General features: G+C 34.4%; 2 long non-coding RNA genes across 5 annotated transcripts; one reads left to right on the top strand and one right to left on the bottom strand.

Annotated features, from left to right (window-relative positions):
• Positions 1-8,677: 8,677 nt before the first annotated feature.
• Positions 8,678-19,775, top strand: LOC136850768 (uncharacterized). Of its 2 annotated transcripts, XR_010856736.1 has the most exons (5): positions 8,771-8,974; positions 15,717-15,886; positions 16,259-16,434; positions 18,821-19,153; positions 19,200-19,767. It is a non-coding gene; the product is annotated as an uncharacterized lncRNA (long non-coding RNA). The 2 variants fall into 2 exon arrangements; XR_010856735.1 differs by having other exon boundaries at positions 8,678-8,974; positions 18,821-19,775.
• Positions 19,776-20,207: 432 nt separating this feature from the next.
• LOC136850767 (uncharacterized) lies at positions 20,208-24,391 on the bottom strand. 3 transcript variants are annotated; one of them, XR_010856733.1, is made up of 6 exons: positions 23,681-24,391; positions 23,210-23,449; positions 22,787-22,991; positions 22,031-22,208; positions 20,888-21,526; positions 20,208-20,344 (listed from the first exon to the last, which is right to left on the bottom strand). It is a non-coding gene; the product is annotated as an uncharacterized lncRNA (long non-coding RNA). The 3 variants fall into 3 exon arrangements; XR_010856734.1 differs by having other exon boundaries at positions 20,888-22,208; positions 23,621-24,391; XR_010856732.1 differs by having other exon boundaries at positions 20,888-22,208.
• Positions 24,392-25,371: the final 980 nt, after the last annotated feature.

The raw sequence follows: 25,371 nt of genomic DNA, 5'->3' as shown, positions 1-25,371 counted from the left end.
ACGAACTTATTATTGACTAAAAAAATTCCCTTCGGATAACATATATGAAAATATATTATTTCCGAGGTAGAGCAAATTGTATATTAAAGGACATTTGTAGCTCAATGCTTGTGATAAGATTCATTCGTATATATATATATATATATATATATATATATATATATATATATATATATATATATATATATATACATATGTGTGTATGTATATCTGTATCTATATTATACTGTATATATTTATATATATAAATATATATATATATATATAGAGAGAGAGAGAGAGAGAGAGAGAGAGAGAGAGGGAGGGAGGGAGAGAATTGGGTTGAAAACCAGGGCGTAGTACGAACGGTTAAAAAAAAGAGTGGGGGAGAGATAGTTGAAATAGCAAACAAACAAACAGGAAAACAGAAACAAACAGAATAGAGGGAAATAGAACAGACTGAGGAAGACAAAGAACCGTAAGGGGTGTATGAGGAAAAGTAAATAAAAGGAAGGGAGAGAGAGAGAGAGAGAGAGAGAGAGAGAGAGAGAGAGAGAGAGAGAGAGAGAGAGAGAGAGGGGAATCCCTGGAAGAAGGAGAATAAGATAAGATTGCAAGGAAGAGGCAACACGCTCAATTCATGGAATAAGAGGAAAGAGGAAGAAGATACAATAAGGAACAATAAGAGGAAATGTAAAAAACTGTTCGCAATAATGACTCGAAATAACAAGATATAAATTAAGGAAGAAGCATTGTGTGTCTTTTTATGGTGTGTGATTACGTGGTTGATTTGTCGTGAAAATGATTTGTATATGCGTGACGACTGTATTACAAGTGTTCCCTTTGACACTCAAATAAGAATATATGTCGTTTTTATGTTCCTTGGATTTCTTTATAGGGCCAGGAATTACTTTAGTTGATGTGACGTGATTGTATTGAAATAAACAGGACAAGCTTATGTATCATAATTGTCTTTGAAAGTTTAGATATTCTCATCCTGTATAAGTTGTGCCTTTCATCTTGACTTGCAGTGTGTGTATGTGTGTGTGTGTGTGTGGACGATTGTGGGTTTATAATATACATACATATATATATATATATATATATATATATATATATATATATATATATACAGTATATATACATACGAGTATATGTGTATATATATACATATATATATATATATATATATATATATATATATATATATATATATATATATATATATATATATATATATTTATATACCTAATACATACATACGTAATTGCTATGACCAAATTGTTTCAACCCTCCAGAAGTATTCACTGATTTATACACAACTATCACACCTAATTTGTCTTCCCAGAGTGCTTGTTCAGTCTCTGTAAGTGTAAAATCATTATTAATCTTGCCCTAAACATGACATTTATTCCCTGCCATCGAACGAATTAAGACAAACGAGACATGACCTCAGGAAAAGGTCAGGAAAAGGTCCTCATAATCTTGGGTCATATTTCATTAGCTCCATTAGACAGCCCAGTGCTCTGCGTGAGGTGACCTTGACTTAACGACCCTCTGCTGGGAAATTATCCTCTTGAAATTCATGAAATTCTTGCATGAATTCCTGTTTAGTTTTCAGTGAAAGAAAGCTATTGAATTGGCTATTTGTCCGTCCGTCCGCACTTTTTCTGTCCGCCCTCTAATCTTAAAAACTACTGAGGCTGGAGGGCTGCAAATTGTTATGTTGATCATCCACCCTCCAATCATCAAACATACCAAATTGCAGCCCTCTAGCCTCAGTAGTTTTTTTTATTTTATTTACGGTTAAAGTGAGACATGATCGTACGTCTGGCATCTCTATAGGTACCAACAACACAGGCTACCACCGGGCCGTGGCTGAAAGTTTCATACAGCATTATACGCTGTACAGAAAACTCGATTGCGATGAAGAAACTTCGGCGCATTCTTTACTTTCTTTTTTTATTCAGCTTAAACAAGAACGTCAAACACGAGTGACGATTACGTGAAAGAATGTCCTTTTAATTAATAAAAGAATGGTTACTCTAGGTAAAGTCTGTGGTATTTGCAGTTTCGCTAAAAGCATGGTAAATAGTTCATTATTAATGAGGTTTATAGATCAGGAAATTTGTCTGTGTCAGTGGCCAATCTTAATGTTACCCCAGGGCTTTTAGGACTCTCTCTCTCTCTCTCTCTCTCTCTCTCTCTCTCTCTCTCTCTCTCTCTCTCTCTCTCTCTTTGTATTTTCAGGCCAGAAAAATTGTCTATATTAGTGACCAACTGTATTATTACTCCAGGGTTTTTTATCTCTCTCTCTCTCTCTCTCTCTCTCTCTCTCTCTCTCTCTCTCTCTCTCTCTCTCTCTCTTTATATTTTCAGGCCAGAAAAATTATCTATATTAGTGACCAATCTTATTGTGATCTCACGGGTTTTAAGGACTCTCTCTCTCTCTCTCTCTCTCTCTCTCTCTCTCTCTCTCTCTCTCTCTCTCTCTCTCTCTCTCTCTCTCTCATTTCCAATACTTAATTGTCTATATTAGTGATCAGTCTTAATATTACCCAGTGGCTTTTGAGGACTCTCTCTCTCTCTCTCTCTCTCTCTCTCTCTCTCTCTCTCTCTCTCTCTCTCTCTCCTGACGTTAACATAATGCATAAATATACGCTGCATACATAAAAATTTTCTATATCAATGACCAATCTTAATATTACCCTTAGGCTTTTTAGAATCTCTCTCTCTCTCTCTCTCTCTCTCTCTCTCTCTCTCTCTCTCTCTCTCCATGACGTTAGCATAATGCATAAATACATATTATACATAAAAATTTTCTATATTAATGACCAATCTTAATATAACCCTTAGGCTTTTAAGAATCTCTCTCTCTCTCTCTCTCTCTCTCTCTCTCTCTCTCTCTCTCTCTCTCTCTCTCTCTCTCTCTCTCTCTCTTCACAGACGTTAGCCTAATGCATACATACTTATACACATACAAGACCTGTATGTGTGTGTGTGTGTGTTTGTGTATGTGTGTGGTTGTATCCACGGTCTCCAGTCATACATGTCGTTGCATACCTTAGCATATGTCTGCATTGGTATGCAATATAAAACCAATCAAAACCAATCACTAGAACTGTACGCCAATCATGAAGAATTCTCAGCAACAGAGGGAGCCACTCCCCTTCCCCTCCCAAACCCCCGTACCCACTCCCAAATGAAATAAAAGGAGAAAGAAAAGTCTTATAAAGCAATGAATTCACGCCCCGCTTCCACAAAAGAGACACTCGGGCAGTTGAAGCGAGAGTACCCAAGACCCCTTTATAGAAAGCCTATTCTGGTCACCTGTAGAGGGGTAGTGCCGTCAGTTCGCCTCGTGTGGTGCACTGTAGGCATTACTCAAGGGTGTTTGCGGCGTCCCTCTAGCCCCTAGCTGCATCCTCTCATTCCTTTTATTGTACTTCTGTTCATATTCTCACCTTCTGACTTTCCACCCTTTCCTAACAATTGTTTCATAGTGCAACTGCAAGGTTTTCCTCCTGTTACACCTTTCAAACCTTCTTACTGTCAATTTCCCTTTCAGCGCTGAATGACCTCATAGGTCCCAGGGCTTGGTCCTTTGGCCAAAATTCTATATTGTATTCTGTTCCTGGTCTTTCGTTTTGTGTACATTATGAAAGAACTTATGGACTTTTGTCAGAGTTTTGTATCATTCAGATTACGATTAAGTTACAGATTAGTTTAGATAGCAACAGTTAGCAAAGAAACATTGTATCATTACAGTTAATGATTCCTAAATTGTTTAGCTTAGATTACATAGCAATAGTTAGCAAAGAGAGATTGTATCATTACAAGTAATGATTCATAAATTGTTCAGGTTAATTTAGATAGAAACAGTTAGCAAAAAAGATTGTATCATCACAATTGATGATTCCTAAATTGTTTAGGTTAGTTTCGATAGCAACAGTTAGCAAAGAAAGATTGTATCATGACAGTTAATGATTCCTAAATTGTTTATGTTAGCTTAGATAGCAGCAGTAAGTTAAAAAGAGATTGTGCCTTTACAGTTAATACCTAAATTGCTTAGGTTACACTGGATAGCAATTGTTAGCAAAAAAAGATTATATCATTACAATTAATGATTCCTAAATTGTTTATGTTAGTTTAGACAGCAACAGTAAGTTAAAAGAGATTGTACCATTACAATTAATGATTCTTAAATTGTTTAGGTTAGTCTGGATAGCAACAGTTACCAGAGAAAGATTATATCGTTACAATTAATGATACCTAAATTATCTATAGGTTAGTTTAGATACCAGCAAGTATCAAAGGAATTGTTATGGTTCAAATCCATTTGAAAATAGCTTATAATATTATCAAAGAAGATTTTAATAGTTTAAATCCATTTGAAATTAGTTCAGATAATTAGTTCTGACACCACAAATTAGAAAATAGATTGAAATGATTCAAATCCTTTTGAAATTAGATCTGACAATGAGTTTAGATATTAGTAATTATCAAAAAGATGGGAATTATTTCAATCCGTTTGAAATTAGTTTAGATAATTAGTTTAGATACCAGAAATTAGAAAAAACAAAACTGTATCATTCGAATTAAAATTATGTTTAAATTAATTTAGACACTAACAGTTATCAAGAAATTTGAATAGGTCAAATCCATTTGAAATTAGCTTAAATGATTAGTTTAGATACCACCAATTATAAAAAAATTGAAATGGTTCAAATCCATTTGAAATTAGTTTAAATAAATAGCTTAGATACCAGCAATTATAAAAAAAAAATTAAACGATTCAAATCCATTTGAAATTAGATTAGATAATTAGTTTAGATACAAGCAATCTGCAAAATAGATTAGAATGCTGTAAATTCATTTGAAATTAGATTGGATAATTAGTTTAGATACCAGCAATTAAAAAAATACTAGAATAATTCAAATCTACTTGAAATTAGCTTACATAATTAGTAAAAATAGATACTAGGAACCAACAAAAAAGAAGATAGGAATAGTATACAAGTCCATTTTCGCAAAACACAAAAGACATAATTGACATATCTGGTTCTCTCTCTCTCTCTCTCTCTCTCTCTCTCTCTCTCTCTCTCTCTCTCTCTCTCTCTCTCTCTCTGCAATTAAAAAAATCCTAGAATAATTCAAATCTACTTGAAATTAGCTTACATAACCAGTATAGATACCAGGAACCAACAAAAAAAAAAAGATAGGAATAGTGTACAAATCCATTTTTGCAAAACACAAAAGACATAATTGACATAACGGGTTCTCTCTCTCTCTCTCTCTCTCTCTCTCTCTCTGTCCTTTATCCTCCGCTGCTGGTGACAATTTTCACGCACAAATCTGATCTCATTTTTTTTCTCCTTGTTCCCCCAAACTCTCCGCAAATTCGTTTCTCAATCTTTTCGATGAATCTCGTCCAGATTTAGGAGACTTCAAAGAAAAATTACTGAGATCCTCCGCTGCTGGTCAATTTTTTTCTTTAATTGATGCACAGAGCTCAAAGTTTGGTTTTCAATCTACGAAAAGTTCAGGTTGTAGTCAAAGAAAAATCTTAGAGTGTTTTTACATTGTGTATATGTGGTGTGTGTGTATATATATATATATATATATATATATATATATATATATATATTATATACATATATATTTAAATATATATATATATATATATATATATATATATATATATAATATATCTTAATTAAAAACATAATTTAGTAAACTTGCAATAATTTTCTCTCTCTCTCTCTCTCTCTCTCTAAACTCTCTCTCTCTCTCTCTCTCTCTCTCTCTCTCTCTCTCTCTCTCTCTCTCTCTCTCTCTCTCCTGTAATGTAATATATTTACTATACGAGTTACCTACCCATTCGTCATTCATAAAACTAAGTTAAGTAGACTTATAATTATTTTTCATGGACAAAATATTTTTACACTAGCCCTCTCTCTCTCTCTCTCTCTCTCTCTCTCTCTCTCTCTCTCTCTCTCTCTCTCTCTCTCTCTCTCTCTCTCTCTTCAGTCAATATAGTGTACTTATTATACGAGTAATCTAACCATTCGTCATTCAATATACTCAAGTAGATTTGTAATCTTTTTCTTTATAGAAAAAGAAATTTACACTACTCTCTCTCTCTCTCTCTCTCTCTCTCTCTCTCTCTCTCTCTCTCTCTCTCTCTCTCTCTCTCTCTCTCTCTGTGGCTCCCCCGTCCATCCATCCGTCCAGCAGTATTAGCAACCTTTCAAATACATTAAAATAAAAAAAAAAATAATAATAAAAATAACTCAGTCATATTTCATATGAAGAATTTCGCCCCTTAAAAGCCATTTGACATTTGAGCCCACCTATTCCTTTGATGAGACGGAGCCTTTGATCATAAATTTATATGTTTTTGGGGCTGTCAGCGAAACCGAATATATATATATACGTATATATGTATATACAGCTTTGCATCAAAATTCCTGACTCTGGTTCAAAAAATGCGTTTCTGGGTTTAAAACCGGGATAAACACGGTATGTTTGTCACGCGCTATTTTCATTTATTTTTACTTTTATTAGTTTTTATTTTATTTCATTTTCGAAATTCAACTCGTGTTATAGCAGTAGTAGTCGTTCATGTTTTGAAGAAGAGATGGAGGAGCGCGTGAGCGTTTGGGGATAAATATACGCATGTTATGCAACGAACTTACTAATATTAACAAAAACTTCAATTTTAATTAGTGCCAGAGATTATCTTCACTGATGCAGTCTCTTGAAAGTAACATACTGAAGTTTTTGTAAAGCCTTTGAAGGCAAGAGAGATAAATCCTGTCGACAAGGGGATTAAATAAAATTCCTTCAAGGCAGGAGAGAGAAATCCTGTAGAGAAGGGAGGATTAACTCTACCAAAGGGGATTACAAGGAGATTTTTTGGGGGGGTAAGGAGTTTCAGCGATTTTCCTTACAGAAATGTAATCCCTTAGAAGCAACATACACCAGTTTTTGAAAAATCCTTGGTAGACAGGAAAGAGAAATCCTGTAGAGAAGAGGATTAACTCTACTAAAAGGGATTACACGGAAATTCTCTTTTGATAAGTGGATCCAGAGATTTTCCTTACAGAAATATAATCCCTTAGAAGCAACATACAACAGTTTTTGAAAAGCCGTTGAAAGCAGAAGAAATAAATCCCATAAAGCAGAGGATTAACTGTACTATAGGGGATTTCAAGTTTTTCTCTTGGTAATTGTCTCCAGAGATTTTCCTTACAGAAATGTAATCGCTTAGAAGCAACTTACGCCAGTTTTTTTTAAAAATCCTTGGCGGACAGGAGAGATCAATCCTGTAGAGCAGGGAGAACAATTCTACTAAAGAGGATTGCAAGGGGATTGCGAAGAAATAGTGGAGTATTTCTCAAGTGATTTCATAAATGTAGAACTAGGATGATCCAGGCATCTGTGAACACTCCCATTTTAATATCCTGCCTTCTGTCTCATGTGTTTCAAGGACTCTGTACCACAGCCTTCGACAGGAGTCCTAGGTGGGAGCTCCCTTGCTGAAGGATACTTTTAGGAACATTTTCCTTCAGTTGCTGTTTTCTTATTTATTTTATTTTGTTTTGAATGTGTGCCTGACTTCTTGCAAGTCAATTCAGTCATCATATAAGTCAAACAGATATTCATACTTCACTCTGTATTTTGGGAACTGACTGAATCTTTCCTGGGAATATAATGTGCAAAAAAATGATCAGTATTCAGAAGTGACTGAATTATATTGAAGTATATCTGAATTTATTTCACATCTCTCCTGGGAGTATAATGTGCAAAAAAATATATATGTATATTAGTATTTCACTCAGAATTATAATTCCATTTGCGAATATTTTTTTAATTCATATCTCGAAATCTTTTTTTCTCATTTTTTTTTTGGAAGGATTATTTGAATTATATCTGAAATTACTGTACATCTCTCCCGGGAGTATGAAGTGAAAAAAAATTATGTATTTCACTCAAAATTATAATTCCATTTACGAGCATTTTTTAATCATAGCTTGAATGAATTCTTTTTTTTTCAAGGATTTTGGTACAATTAAATCTGCCTTTAGCTTGCATCCTACTGAAGTCCTGCACTGCACTGCAGGAGTGATAAACGACTCGTCAGGATCCCTGAGAAACAAGTCCTACTCCTGTAGGAAATTTTGTAATTGGATTTTGTACCGGCTTAATTGCAATGGAGAAGATTACTTTGCTCGTAAATATATATCTTTTTCATTTTTTGTGAGGGTGGGGTGGGGCCTTTATTAAATAAGTGGCGATTACTCTCGAGAGTCGGTGTGTGTGTGTGTGTGGAGGTGCAGTCTCTCTCTCTCTCTCTCTCTCTCTCTCTCTCTCTCTCTCTCTCTCTCTCTCTATATATATATATATATATATATATATATATATATATATATATATATATATATATATATATATATATATATATATATATATATATATGTATGTATGTATGTGTGTGTGTGTGTGTGTGTATACATTAATAGATTAATCATATATATATATATATATATATATATATATATATATATATATATATATATATATATATATATATATATATATATATATTATGTCAGTTAATATCCCAGTCACTACACCTCGGGAATAACTATCACCCAAGAGGAAATTACAACTGATAAATCCTTCGCCACCAGTAGGATTCTCACTGGTTACTCGTGAGTGTGTGTGTGTGTGTGTGTCCATAGTTCCTCTCTCTCTCTCTCTCTCTCTCTCTCTCTCTCTCTCTCTCTCTCTCTTGTACCGTGAATTATAGTTGCCCAAAGCGATAGTAGATGGCTCCACCTCCACCTGTCAAATAAACGTCATCCATTTTGGTGTCCGTTAGAGAAACACGGGGGAAGGTTTCATCTTGGCCGACGGAATTTATACATATTTCTGTTTATTCGTGAAAATTTCACCGAAGTTACTTTTGATAAAGTGTTTAATAGTGGTGGTAAGTGTATTTGTAATGGGGTAAGGCTTTAAAAAGCCAAGAGGTGTTATTTGATATCGTGTTTTTAGTTTGGTGACGGAGGTACCCTAGGGGTTGTATCCTGAATTCTTTAAAATCCCGTTTGGTATTGTTTGCATTATCGAACTATAATGTAAATAAGTTTTATGTCACGAATACTTGGTTCTACCGTTAACTTAAACCCATTACAACACCTTTAGGCTATTAGCCTCAAGTGTTTGCGGCTTCACCCCTTGGCAAACTCTTAGTGCATTCATTTTTTCTTCTTTTAGCCTTGTAGGCCGCTTGACCCCTAATCCCACTTCCTTTCCTCAGTCTTGCTGTCTATCCCCTCAGACTACTATTTCTAAGTGAAATTGTAGGGTTTTATTCCAGTTCCACCTTTAGGGTACATCCTTGTATTTAGTATCCTTATGGAGAGCTCTATCTTGCTTGGCAACCACTCCATCTCCCTCTTTTCACTGAATTAATGGCTGACAGAGGCCCAGTGCTTGCATGACAGCCAAAATTTCATATAAATCAAATTAAGTCATAACCCCTCCCCCCTTCCTTGGCTGTTGGGCTACAGTAACGGTCGCCGCAGTTAGGCTAGAAGCTGGAGTTTTGTTTGGAGTCCAACCCAGCTTATCCTAATATAGGGTTCTGCATTTGTTTTGCTCTTTTAAGAATTTGAGTGTCCCAAATCTGGCATTGGGAAAGGACACCTGACTTGATGGTAACCCATTTTTCTCATTTTGCTTCTTGGAAATTTACTTTTTGTCTTATAAAGCTGGTTTTTTATGTCACTTCAAAGCTGAATTCACCTGCACATTATTGTAGTGTTTTCATAAATGGAAAACAAAAACAAAAACGTCAAAATGAATTTCATCTGGTGTCATTAGAATCTTAGAGGGTCAGCACTGGCATACACCCTCCCCCCCCCCACTGCCCTGAAAGTCTTTTAGGCTAGGCTAGTTGGTATTCACAAACTTTAACCAAACCATACTTGCTGTTTGGTGTGGTTGAAATGCCTATGCGGCCTTCTTATTACAGGGACACTTTGCTTCCCTCAACCACACTTAGGCTAGGACTGTTATTAGGTTTAAGGAAGAATCATAGAAATGAATCTGAAATTTGTCAAAAGCTCATGAAAAACTATTAGAAAAATATGTCGGCGATCATACAGCAACCACAGTTTTTAATGGGACCTTCATTACAGCTTTCAAAAACAAAATTACATTTTTTTTTTAGTTTGAGGTATCAAACAAGACCCTACAACCTCCAAATGTGGAATCTTCACTTATAAAATGGGAAGACTTTCTCTGAAAAATGGCAGAAAAACCATACCAGTGTGTCGCAAACTGCAGGCCAAGACCACAACCGTCCAGGTTACCTTTGATAAAACAGAGCTGTTGTATAGAAATACACTAATACAGAGCATAGCCTAGCTATTTTGCCTAGCATTTTTACAATCCAGAACACCTACTTTATATCAAGCTGAAAATGGTCTTCCATTTAGCTCGAAACTCAGTAAATGTGCAGAGTAGAATTACTTGGCTTTGTATCTTTACAGTACGGTAGACCAACTATATATCCAGCTAAAAGTGGTCTTAATTTATCTCAGAAACCACTGAAATTCGGAGACGGATAACGGCAGAGATGATGGTACCCTGACCACAGCAGCCAAGTTCTTAGTGAAATGAGTGATGCCTGTCATGAATATTGTGCACTTGCCTTTGACGTAGAATGAAATAGGATGCTTGAATAGCCATATTTCTGTACAGAATAGATTATAAAAGATGGATAGTAGATGACCACTGTACTGTAAACTCATGATAGTCCGTTTAAGTATTTGTCTGTCGCATAATGCTTCATTTGCTTTTCCACCACAATCCCCATTTTTGTTAGGAGGTGCTATCTATGGCTGAATTATTAAACAAAGTATTTGCAATAGAAATTTCAAGATTTTAGGAATATCAACAAAAACCATAACAAATTTACAGTAATATTAAAATATTGGTTTAAAAGTAAAATTTGTCAACTTAATTGGCATACAGATTCACATAACTAGCCCAAATACTGTATAATTCATAAGAAATGAAATATACTGTGATTTTAATAGATTTGGCTTCAAAATGGCAGATTTCTATTGAGGAGGTCCGATGCAATATCTAAGGGGGGGAGACCATATTTTGAGTAGAATCTTGTGAAGAACAATTGTCTTCATTATGCCTATTTCTATAATGGCTAAGCAAAATCACATTCAAAAGGATCCCCAAGTCCCTATAGCCTAATCCCCATAGGAGGTAGAGCTATTATTTCACCTCTCGCAGTGCACTGTAGGCGTTACTTAATGATCTTTGCAGCATTTTTCAGTCCCAAGATGCAACTACTTTTGTTCTTGTTCCTTTTTACTGTACCTTTGTTCATGTTCTCTTTCTTCCATCTTACTTTCCACCCTCTGTTAATAGTGCAACTGTGAGGCTTTCCTCCTGTTGCACCTTTAAAGCCTTTTTACTCTCAATTTCCCCTTCAGTGCTAAATGACTTTATAGGTCCCAGTGCATGGCCTTTGGCATAAATTTTTTATTCCACTTCATTCCTGTAGCATAATACTGTACATGGAAACTTATGCTGGACATCTGGAAATGTAGTATATACAAATTTAGCTTTGGTTAAGGTTCAGTTGCTTTGGTCAATATGACATGGTGTCTCCCAGCAAGTGTATCTTTTTGGTTTTTCCTGGTAGATTTCCTGCAACACTGCAAAAGTAATGTCTCTTGTTAATCAGATCCTGCAATTAATTTTAGGCTCCTTGCTTATAAACTATTTCTGCCAAGTTTTAGTGCCACACCCTAGACTAAAGTTTTTTTATTTGCCACAAATACTGTTAATGTCTTTAACTTTGGCCAGTTTTGGTTTAGGAAATGTTAAAAAGGTATTTTAAATCAAAATTTCAGCTTTATGAGTTGAATTAAACTTTGCAGGAAGGTAGTTTAAATATTTTTCTCTCTGTAGGTTAGGCTTTGTCTGATGTGCACTATGGACCCATTAGTTTTTATTGACCGAATATTGATTTCTAACCAAGTGAGTTAAATAGTGCTGATTGCAGAATGATAATTGTAGTGTGTTCTCTCTCTGAATATATGGGACAACTTGAGGGAATTGTTTAGTGGCTAGTAATATTTGACAATTTGTTTTAATTCCCAACTATTTTCATTAGTACATATGCAAGCAGTACCTCTGGTTGTCATTTAGCACCAATGTTGCATAAGCTCTTGTGAGTCAGAGCTTAGGCTCTACCAACATGATGACACGATGTGATTTCATGTAATTAGTAGGCTGTAAATATTTAAAATCATGTCTAGGCATAAGTGTTTTCATGTTGTTCTTCTGAATTAGCATGGAAACTTTTAGATTGTTCACACAGTTGGGAGTAGAATGATGGGATCTCATAAGTTTGATAGATTTCAGTGTTTCAAAAGGGAAGTGAAAAGACATTAACTGCAATTGTGAAGTTAAGTCTCTCCACACCAGAAGTGTATAATAGTTGAGATGTCTCAAGGGTGTCTTTGATAAGATACTAAAGAAATTAGGTATTTGGCCATCAGGTAATGTTTTATTGCCACTCGTGAAATATGAAACAGAAGCACAGTAGTTGACTGACTTTGTGATCACCTTCATCCAAGTTCATTTCTGGAGGCTTCTCTGTCAGACCTCATTAGGTCCATCTTGTTCAATGACTCGTCAGTTTCATTTTATAAAAGTTTTTGAAGTGAATATTCTCTGAAAATGCCTTAAAGTTTTCACTCAATTTTTTATAGTTCATGGGACATACTGAACAGACATGGGCATGATTATGATTACTAATCAAAAAAATAATAATCCATGGCCCTGATTACATAATCATAATAAAAAATTACTCTGCAGCAGTAATCATAATCAAATCATAATATTTTTCTTGACAATAATCAGTGATTAAAATGTGATTATTGTGATTATTTATTTGTAATTTCCATGAAGCACTTCGCCTTCATGTTCAAGTATGTTTTGAAAGCTTAGCACCATCTCATGTTTTACTTGCTTCACTCCCATGATGTATCCAGTCAAATGCACACAAAGCCTATACATGTTTCAGCAGACTTGAAATGTAGTGCTGGTAAAAATGATTGTCTCCAGGCTGTTATGGGAGTGCACAGCCACACGGCATTTAAACAAGTTGTCTGTGTATCAATCGTGGAACTGCCTATCATTGAGTGTGTGTGTGTGTGTGTGTGTGTTACTTGTAGTACTGTGTCACTCCAAGACCTAACACATCTGTACATGTACAAGTACATGCTGCTAGCTATGTACTGCTGGTTAATTTAAGGCAGACAACCGGTAGTAGAGACTCATCACTAGTGGTGGGTGTTTCACTGATTTTTTAGTAATCTTGGTTACTGGTTACTTTCATGAAAAATAATAGATTAGTAATCGACTACTAACTACTTTTTTTGTCTTTATAGCAATTTCGGGTATCTGAGCATAAAAACATGCATAAAATGTGTGAATAACATTAGCATTTCATATATTCAGACATGTATGCATTTTAAGATAACACAAATGTACGTGTATCTTCTAAAATAAAAGATAAAAAATTTATATCAAAAAGTAGTTTTAGCAATAATATTTAAAGCAAACATGCAGACTATATCAACCTGCTGCATATGCTTGATATAGGCTGGTGTGTGAAATAATGGTAACTAAAGTTTAATATTATATTTTATCACAGTTTGCTAACAGATACAGTAATTGAAGAAGTAGTATTGAAATCAAAGTACATCAAGGTAATTTACATAAACTGATTACAAAGTAGTTTCCTTTCATAAGAACTTAACATACTGTACCAGCTTCTTGTATATGAATGAAATTTACTTAATTTGGCTCATATTCTTGTTGAGAGACAGAAACATACTGAAATTCTTGTCTGAAGGATAAATGAAAATATAATATAGTAACATAACTATGTAAATCAAGATAATTAATGTAAGCTGATTAAACAATAGTTTCCTTTAATAAGAACTAAACACACCGGTACCCACTTGTACACAAATGAAACTTAATTAATTGTGGTTCTAACTGAAATACTGCTTACAGAAGCTTGGATAAGTATATTTGAGAGAGAAGAGGAAAATAATATGGAACAGTGCACCAAATAGATGTAGTTTGCTACCTACTTTAGGCATTGTACTTAATCATTGCTAATCATTATTTTCTTATAAATAATCACAGTGAAATGTGATTATAACCATAATCTAATCATGCACAAAAAGAAAAATCTAATAATCAAAAATACCAAAACTAAAGTAATCATAATCAAATCTTAATCAGCAAAATGAAAGACAAGTAATCAAAATCAAATCACAACCAAAAAAATATTCCAGACCATAATCCAAATCAAATCATAATCATTTTTTATAATCATGCCCATGTCTGATGCTGAATGGTCTGGCTTCCAAGTTTTTGAAGGTTCTTTTCTTAAAGTCTTTGTTGCATTTTGGCTCCACTTTTTGATATTGGTCCATGGTCTTGCTTGTATTTAAGCTTTTGGTGGTACAGTATATATCTGCACTATATTTGTCAAATTTGTTCATGTGTTTCAGTACTTTTATTTTTCACACACTGTAATCACCTGTATTTATCCAAAGTTCTGTTTATACTGTGTGGCACCGTACTGAACATATAACACACAACATATAAGACACAAAGGTTCTTATTTTGCAGTTTATATTGACTGTGCATTCACACCTAATATTGATTCTGCTTTGCACACCAAAACTTAGTGGAATAAATTGAGCAGTTAAAATTATTAAAAATGTGGTACCATAGAAATTTGTGCAACTATTCAATGACTATAGGTGCTATGTAAACCCTTTGTTATCTATTAAATTGTATTGTACTACACAGCAAATTAGATTTTCGTTCTAGAATTTGTACAAAGGTGTTATAAATATTGAAATATATTCAGTCCCTTCTCAAATATTCATAAAAGGAAATGAGGATATTGTACAAATAAGCAGCCAAAGTTACTGTCTCTTATAAATAAATTCCAGAGTTTGAAATATCAAGATCTGATAAAATTAGGAATCAGCTCAATCATTGGGTTTGTCATCTTTCATATAGTTCCTAAGCTAGACCAAACTGGTTTTGTTGCTAAGAAATCTGGTTATCTCTTTGGTATCAGACAAAATGGCATTGAAATCAGGAGAACAATAACTAGACTGAGCTAAGCTGTAACAAACCTGTCACATCACTAACAAGAAAATGTTCCGTATCCCAACTGTCCAGCTCTACACTTGAAGCTGGTGTATATATTTGGTCATAACATGGCAGAGGTAACCATGAAACATTTTCCTGTACAGCATTACAAATTCAGATATGAGTTGGAGTTTTCAAAGAGGAGTTTAGTTTATACTTTGACCACTTCTCTACAGAACTTTTCCACTGCCTTTATTGTGTTCAGTCATATTTTTTTCCATTAATTTATTCCTAAGAAATCTGGTTGTCTCTTTTGTACTAAACAAAATGGTATTGAAATCAGAGTAAAACTCTTGAAATATTAGAAATTTATATCAACAGGAGTAGAACAACTTTACTGAGCTAAGGCAAAGAATGTCAGCCAATTTTTACTTTGTTAATCTTTCATAAGTAAGTGTAGGCTATCAGAGTACCTTTTCTGCTGTTTAACTGTCTCCTCTCTTTTCCAGGATATCATCAAAAAGATGCACCGAAGATTTATAAAGGATTACTTACAGGCCACACTTTCTCCAGGGTCCATTTCATCAGCTGTAACAAGCCTGCCACATCACTTCAGATGATGTGCTGACTGCCCAACTCTAGATTTCCAGCTTGATGTTTTGGGTCTTAACATGTCAAGGTAACTTGAGCACAATCGATGTTCATTTTTGTCTTAAATGATCTCAGTCAAATAACTTATTCCAGGCTGACCCTAGTTGAACTATACCTGGACCACTTCTCAACAGAACTTTTGATCTTGTTGCATTGTGTTCAGTCATATTTTTTGGGTAGTAACTTATTCCTAAGAAATCTGATTGTCTCTTGAGTACTAAACAAAATGGTATTGAAATCAGAGGAACACTCTTGAAATATTAGAAATATATATCTACAGGAGTAGAATAACTTTACTTCGAATGTCAGCCATTTTTTACTTATTTCGTGTATTAATGTTCACAGGTACTGTGTATCTGAGAGTACATTTTTTCCCATTTAACTGTGTCTTTCTTTCCAGGATACCATAAAAAAGATGCACAAAAGACTTGAAACGAATTACCTGTAGACCACACCACCTCCAAGATGCACTTAGCCAAGTATAACAAAGCTGTGAAATTTCCAAGAAAACCTTCCATGTCCTGACTGTCCAACTCTATATTATCAGCTGATGTTTTTGGTCATAACACATCAAAGGTAACCTCAGAATAGTTTTAGCAATAGTTTAAATCCTATACCCTTTTGCTTGATATTCACTTTTGTCTTAAATGATCTTAGTCAAATAACTTATCTCAGTCAAATAACTTACCCTTGGCTGACCTATGTTAGTGCAAATAAAACCATCTGCTTTACCAAACCATGAAATATTTCTTTATATTGCAAATTCTGCACCTCAAGATATGATTGGACATTTCAAAAGAGGATTTGAATTGAACTATTGTGTTCAGTCTTATTTTTTGAGCTATACTGCATCTTAAGAAATCTAGGTAAAGTATTTCTTTTCTTCTAACCAAAAAATGTTATTGAAGTCCGGCTAGCTTTCTTGTAATAACTGGAAAGTGGCTAAAATCTGAATCATTCTTTGGTAACATTTAACATCCTACAACTGGTTGCCAGTAGGAAGGTAGTGCCATCAGTGGGTAGTGCCATCAGTGCACCTCATGAGTGTATTATTACTTTAGGTTCTTTGCAGTGTCCCTTCGCCCCCTAGCTGCAACCCTTTCATTCTTTTGACCATACCTTCTCCACTCAATCTCTTTTCTCTCCTAACTTTCCACCCTCCTTCAACAATTGTTTCATAGTGTAACCAGGTGGTTTTCTTCCTTTTAACCTGTAAAACCATTTTACTGTCAGTCTTGGTTTCAGTGCTGAATAACCTCATAGATCCCAGCACTTGGCCTTTGGCCTAAATTCTATATTCTGTTGTATTCTGTTCTAAAACTGGTTGAAAATATTTCAGTGGCAGTTAACAGGAATTTTGCTTGTGGAGTAAATTCCATTATTCATGTAACATAGACCACAAGGTATAGTGCTGCTATTTGAGATGTAGCAGAGATATATTCTGTACAACTCTTACTGAACTGCAGGAACACTAGACTTCCTCTTCCTCTTTTGAAGTCATTTTTACCTTGGTTTTTTGTGGTTTATGAAGTCCTCTTTCTTAGAAAAAGCAATTAATGAAGGCATTTCGTTTCTTTGTCATCATTGTGGTAGTGTAAATTATTGCAGGGTAGTTAGGCCCTAAGACATAAATCCATTTTAATTTTGCAATGCAGGAGCTAAATGGAGCATTTATGTTGCTATTTGGAGTACCCGAGTCGTCATAAATGCCATTTTTAGTTGCTCTATGGTAGATAACTGCATAACTGTGTTGTCAAACCAGGGGCAGTACCTTAGCCTTTATGCCATGGTCTTCTCAAGTCTTTTTCCATGCTTTAGCTGTTTTCTCCTTTATTAAATTTTTTTCATCCATCATAACAGTGCACAGTTGACGTGGCAGTCCTTGAAGGCTTTGTTTTGCTTCGTTCTGTGTACTGACTCCTTTATTTTGACCTTCTTGCTTATTGGATTTTTCCCTGTAGGGCAAAAATTGTGGAAAGGGGTATCAGATGCAGTTATGTACTATTATCATTGGTGACACTTGTGGGGTGAGGATCTGAGAAGAGTTGGTTTTGACCTTTTCAAGTTTTCAGGTGACTTCAGTTGAGACACTTGATTCCTCACAAAGTTATTGTAGTGAGGTTTTTTAAATGTAAGCAGTCAGTATGTTATTGATGATCTTCGTAATGAGCTTAGGTTCCTCACAAAGTTATCGTAGTGAGGTTTTTTATATGTAAGCGGTCAGCAGTCAGTATGTTATTGATGATCTTCGTAACGAGCTTAGACCTCATCATCTCTGGTACCTGTATTCCAGAGGAGTTCTTACCCCTATACAAAAACATAGTTGCTGCTCTCTCTCTCCGAGATAGAGAGAAATTATTTTTCTCCCAAAGCTGTGCTGCCCTAGGAACAATACGAAGGTCTCTGGTGTCTCTTGGTCATAGAATGTCTCATCTCGTGCATTAGTGCTAGCCACATGCTACAACAGTCTTTCATACTCAAAGATCTCGTAACATGTTACTAGTCTTTTGTAGTTTTGTGCTTTTTATAGTTTTCTATTATTGTTGGAGTACTGATCTCATATCATATCATTAGTGTTTGTATGCAGTCTTTTGACACTTTTGGAGAGTTTGTCAGTGAATTGACAGAGTACAGATTTCATATCAGAATTTCTTAACCAAGGTAAAGATGTATTTACTGATGGTTTTCATGGTTTCTCAGAAAGATAATGTCTAAGAGAGAATACTTTTCTAAGCAACATTTGATGCCAATGCTTAAAAAACAGTATTTCCAATTGCCATGCACCACATTGTTTCTGACATGTTTATGCCTATATAAATGATACAGCAAATTACCATGCACCATATTGTTTTTGGTGTAACACCAGTTTGTGTGGAAATGTTAATTACAAAATGTTTAATTACAAATGTAAATGGATTGTCAAATGGTTTATTTCTAATTATGACATTTGTCAAACTTTCAGCTGAAGGACGATGAGGACCAAAACCGCCACTGCTGAAGGACAACGAGGACAATTCTCGACAATATTACCTGTGATGTACTCTAGTCTGCATTATCCTGCAGCAATGGTTTGGAAGAAGACTCTACTTGAGTTGAAGATGAGGAGTGTTCTTCTAGCCATTGTTGAATGCAGAGGTTTAGACATAACCTGGCAGTAGGGTTGTTCTTGCTGTTGCTGAAGGATGATGACCAGACTTGTCACATATGTTCCTCCATACTTGCATGGTGACATTTGGGAGAGTGGTTATCATGGATGTTTCCCCCTCCCATTGAAGTTAACTTGGACAACTTAAAAGTTGCTGATGAAATGTTGCTCAATAACAATGATCATACTTTTAAAGTTGCTGATGAAATTTTGCTCAATAACAATGATCATACTTTTATAGTTGTTCTGATGATAGACGATAATGTTTATCTGACAACGATGAAGAGACTTGACACAGAGTATTCTACCATTTCTGTTTTTAGATGCGTGTGTTCATCTAGTCACTGTCATAGATGAGGACAAGATTTCAGTATTTTTCCAGCCATTGCAGACTTAAATGACAATGGGCAACAACTTGACAGTTTCTGTTGAAGTCACTCTTGATGTTGTTATGATGCTAACATTCTTCCAGCTACTGCTGCAGGAAGTTGTAGTTTTGTAGTTCATTACATTCCGAGTTGGAATTCTAGATGATTGCAGCCATTTCCATATGTAAAACTTTTCTTCTTTTAGGAAATGGACAGGATGAAGTTTATTAGAAGTTCTAGTGGAGCCAGCTCACTGCAACATAAACTAGTTGAGTGGGTGTGATATATTTTGTTCAGTCTTCCACAAAAAGGTTGTAGGCAAGCTGTGGAGATAAACAAGAATTACTCCCATACAGTATTGCTATAGGAAGCAAATGTAAATAGACTTGTTTCTTAGTTATCAAATAGGAAGCAAATGTAAATAGACTTGTTTCTATAATATTATAATATAGGAAGCAAATGTAAATACTTTAAAACATATAAAACAACTAGAATGTTTTCAGAAAATATAATAAGCTTTCAGCTTTCTGAAATGTACAACATTGGAATGAAGTTTGTTAAAATAGTACTATGTATATGCTTTTGCTTTGAATTAAATTGTATATAAGCTTCTGCTCTGAATTAAAATTTAGAAGTACAATGTACAGCAAATGCTTCTGCTTTTGATTTCTTGACTAATTGAAATACTGTATTTTATTCCAAATAAAAAACTAAACTGCTTGAAATTTATTCTTGGCACAAGTAAAGATCCAAATTGAATTATTGAAATTTTTATTTATGAAATATTAAAGAATTGTTCGTCTTATTAAAAATGTTCATATTTTAATTACACTTGCCTGTCAAAATTCCATGCTCATAAGATTTCAAAGTATCACCATCACATTTGCTGTAGGCTCTGTGAATTTTCTCATACCCTCTAGACAGCTGACATCCCTTGAAGCCCTGTCTTCTTTAAACATTCACAGCCAGTTTTCTGAAAGAAATTGTAGTATGTGCAAGATTAATTCACAAATATATGTCCCTGCTTGTACTGAATTTGTTTCGTATTAAAATTGTTAAAAGTTAAAAGTTATTGCTGACTACTGATATTCAAACTGTTTTTGTATATTTGTCAGTGAAACACTGTTTCAATATGTTGAAAGTGTAAACTCTTCTCGGCATGTGTATTCATTTTAGACCAATTCTCTGAATGTTTAATAAGCTGTATGGTTAAATTAGTTTTTGCAGATGTAACGAGCTAGGATAGAAATATACTTGAGATTATGCTAAAAATAGTTTTTTTACCATTTTGAAAAAATAAATGTTTGAAATGATACTGGGAACACAGTTACCAGCATTGAAATAAATTTTTGAACAAACTCTTAAGATAATTGGTTTGAAGTTGAAAATTTAATTAGCCAGAAAATTAGTTGAAAATTTAAGTAACCAGAAAATCTTAGTCAAGAAATTTTACTGTATCTGTTAATTGATAATGAAATCTAGAGAAATAATATGTTCAGATTGTCATTTTCCTTACATGTCACAATCCATGATTGTGTAGGGCTCCTTCAAAATACCGTCTTCGCATTTGTTGCGAAGTTTGGTGAATTATTCCATATCTTCAAGACAGTTTATTCCATCTTTTTGAGCACTGTCTCCCTTAAACATTGTCAGTTTCCTGAAAGAGGTACAAACCACTGTATTATAAGCAAGCTACAAACTTTTAAAACATCCACAACAAATTTGTTAGTAGTACTTATCACTGACTGTACTGGTATTGAATTTGCTTCAATATCTAACTTATCATTGACTATACCTGTACTGATGTTCAAACTGTTTTAGTATCTTTATACATTCACAAAAAGTTAAAAATACTTATGGCCTACTGTACTAGCACAAAAAACGTTTTAGAATAATAGAAAGTATACAAGTGAACAAATACCAGAAGACAAAAATGGATTAGTAATTAAGGAAATTCCCTTCAATGGTTCAGAAATAAAGAATAAACTTTTCTAGCAAGATTTACGGTCTCAGGTTTTAGCAAAGCTGTTACCGAACGAAAAACAAAACATTACCTTCCAAATTGTTGGTAACATTTACCTTCCTCTGTTATATTCAAACCTTGTGGTTCCTTCTGTAATCCCTGCATTCAGGAGTGAGACACACTTATCCTTATCTTGAATGTTAAAAAAAGAAGGCTATCATAGTGAACAAACACCATAACAAAATGAAATATTCCTGGTATTCCATTACATCAGAATTGGTTTTTCAATTTCTGGGGTGTGAAGATTTCACACCTGAGGGGGTTAGGCCAAGTGACAAAAATACTTATATTAGCTAAAAAAAAATTACTTGATAACCTTGAATAAAACTAATAAAAAGAGAGTTTGATCAATAATTATACAGGTTTATCTTTCATATATTTGTTCGAATGAACATTTTACTGTGGAAGGGCTATGCCAAAGTCAATTTAAATTACAGATTTCAGAATCAAGTCTCTAAATACAGTTCTGAAACGTTAAGCGATTTAGAATATGCAGTTAGCATTAAAAGGGCCTTTGTAATGGTTAAAAGAACATTTATATGCAGAAATAATCAGTAACACCAAAGCCATTGTAATGATTAAAAGAACATTTATATGCTAAGTTATGTACTCTGGATTTACGTAATCCCATCTTACCTGTTACCTAACGAAAAAGAATTACCAATGGCTCGACTGTGTGAAGATATTAAGCATCATAGCAGGTCTTCACAGATGTTACTGCTTAAATAAAATTCAGTATCAGTAGCTAGGAAGCTACTGATCAGTAGATAGCTGGTTAGTTATTAGAACACTGCCTTTTAAGGGTGTGTTATTCCTGTGAAAAGAGATAAAATAATTAGAATGTTTCAAATAATCTTGCATTACATATTTACTGATAAGAAGAGAGATTAATTCCAGAAAAAAAATGCACACTAACTGCAATTAAATTCATCTTGCTTACAACTGAACAAGTAACACCACATTGAGTCATACTGAACTAATTACATCATTTTTTTTTTTAAATACCATCCACTCACCCTTGTTTTTGCAAGGTAAATACCCTCTTGCTTTTTAAGAGATTTAAATTGTATGAACTGAAGTGATTTTAGCTTCAAAGCATTTCAGTATGAAGAAAAATCATTGATAGTTTTCAAATCTTCAGGTTCACAGTTATGCCCTAGTAGAAAATGTGAAAGCCACATTCTTATAATTGAAAAAAAAATTAAACTGAAAACGTTGAAAAGACTTTTACATCTGCTATACTTATTAAAGTTATTTGAATCCACTAGCAATATAGTTCTGAAAAAAAGGTAACTCCCAGCACGGTTTTTGGTTTCAGATTTTAGCAAATTAAACTTATAGATTTACAGAAAGGCAAAAAACAATTACTACCTACAAAATTGACATATTTACCTTCCTCCATAAAATGCAAATTTTTGGTTCCTTCTGAAATTCCTACATTCAGGGGTGACAGAGGCGTATCCTCATCTCGAAAATTAGAAAGGATGGTTGTCAAAACGAACTACTAGAGTACATAAGTACTCTTGGTATTCCATTACATAAGCATTGGTTGCTCGAAAGTTTTGCACTGTGTAGATGGCGACCGAGAGGGCTAAGCCTGGTGACAAAAATAATTATATTAAATTACTGATATCCTTGAATATATAAGTGTTCATAAAATGTTTTGGATCAATGATTATACTTATCTTTCATATATCTGCTGGAATGAAAATTTTACTGTCAAATGGCTACACAACAGTAAATTTTAAAATGACAGATTTCAGAATCAAATTATTAATACAGTACTGAAGGTTGAAAAATTACTTCAATCCATACCGAAAGATCCACTGTAGCATTCAAACTGTTTAGACACTCAAGTTGTAAACTTTGAATTTACGCAATACCAGCAGGTGCTCACAGATATTACAACTCTGATAAACCTCAGTTTCGAAAGCAAGTGTTCACAGATGTTTTGGTTCCTTCAAATGAGTTCATCTCGCTATCAGTAGCTAGGAAATTACGACACTAAAACTGGTTAGGTATTACAACACTCTCTTCAAGGATGTTTCAATATTCCTGTGTCAAAGAAATATACCAAACTACTAAGCAGCTTTCAAGTAATCCTTCATTTACTATTTACAATATGAACGGGGCTTAATACCTGGAAAAAAATTTACAAATTGTATTGAAATTCATTATATATATGATCATGTTATACTATTTTGGAAGTGTCTAGTAATTACTTACATCAGGAACTTTTTTCTTAATGCAACCCACTTTGATATACAAAAGAAACAAAAGACGTACCTTCGTTTTTGCAAGGTACATTTCCATCTGTTCTATGACAGAAATCTATCAAGAACTAAATTGTATGAAGTGAAGTGATTTGGGATTCCGAGTATTTCAGTGTGAAGAAAACCTATCGATTTCTTTAAAACTCTCAGCTTCAGACTTATGCCAGAATAGAGCAATGGGAAAGCCACGTTCATGTAATAAAAAAATTAACTCACTTAAAATTGTAGTTTAAAGACTTTACCTGTTACATTTATTAAACTAATTCTAATTCAAAAGTTTCTAAGAGTTTAGACGCTGAAGAACAGATTAATCGTTTTGATATCAAAAGCAGACACTCTGAAGAACACATTCTTGTCTTTATGAAAATCATTCTTCCCATCACAAACCACGTAAATTACGCTTCCCCTCACAAATCACATAAATCACGCTTCTCACAAATCACACATCACGCTTCCCCACACAGATCACATAAATCACGCTTCCCCTCACAAATCACAAATAACGCTCCCCCAAATAAATCACGCTTTCCCATACAAATCACGCTTCCCCATACAAATCACATAAATCTTGCTTCCCCACACATCACATAAATCATGCTTCCCCACATAAAGCATGCTTCCCCATACAAATTACATAAATCGTGGTTCCCCACATAAACAATGCTTCCCCACACAAATATAAATCACGCTTCCCCACACAAATCTCCTACATCACGATTTAAAGCAAACTGAAAGAAAAATGGATCCTTTCGTTGGCTAGCTAAAGCGAGGACCCACAATTCAGGAAGAGAGATTTCCGAAAACCACGTCTTCTCAAGTGTCCTTGGTCGACGAAAGCGCCCTCTATGGAGATTCCGTTTTCTCTAAATTCATTTTCGAGGTCCGTAATCTCTATCAGCCTTTAGGTACGAGTGGATTATTGAATCATTTCATTTGAACCCCAAGTCCTCGAATCTTTGCACAGTAATGCTACTCCAATAATTTTACTAATGAGGGAGATTTTTGTATATTTTTTCCTTGTATACAGCGCCCAAATACAATTTTTTCACGTATACTGAATGTTAACTGGGCAATTTTGTAATTAACCCAGTGATCTCGTCTGGCAAGGAGACCCATCATTTTAACGTTTTTATGAAAAATTTAATTTTCCTTCGAATTTCATCATTTCCAACATAAACTTTGATTCGCTTCTAGTATTTGATCTATGTAATTAGTTCTCTAATTGTCACATTGATATATAATTTTCTCAAGGGTATTTAAGACAAAATATAGTAGCATAATGTCATGTGATATTACCTTAGATTTCTTATCGTAACCAGTAGGCATTTTACGTAACTAGGAAGGAAGTTTATACGTCAAGAATCTGGAGCTACTGTGCAGCCAGCAACATGAAAACTCTGTCCAGTGAAGATGTTTGATTTAAATATGTGGGTTTACAGTACTTTGCAACCAATAAGTAGCAGTAACCAGCAACACGTCATCAGCAGGCAGGCAAGAAGGAGGTAGGACAATCCTCTGCTACCCTTCAGCAGAAACTTTCACATGAAACAAAGGCAGGTGAGGGAAATCTGTTGCATACTTGAGCATACCTAACCCCAAAATGAGAACAGTTTTAAGAGATTTAACTCTTTGTCGGTCTTATGCCAGAGCGGGAACAATGCACAATGGTGACCTTTTACTGATGTTAAGAAGTAAATAAGAGAC

This window comes from Macrobrachium rosenbergii, chromosome 22, assembly GCF_040412425.1.
Source record: "Macrobrachium rosenbergii isolate ZJJX-2024 chromosome 22, ASM4041242v1, whole genome shotgun sequence".
Taxonomy (NCBI): Eukaryota; Metazoa; Arthropoda; class Malacostraca; order Decapoda; family Palaemonidae; genus Macrobrachium; species Macrobrachium rosenbergii.
Note: the sequence above shows the minus strand (reverse complement) of the source record. Positions and strands in the feature narration are given on the sequence as shown.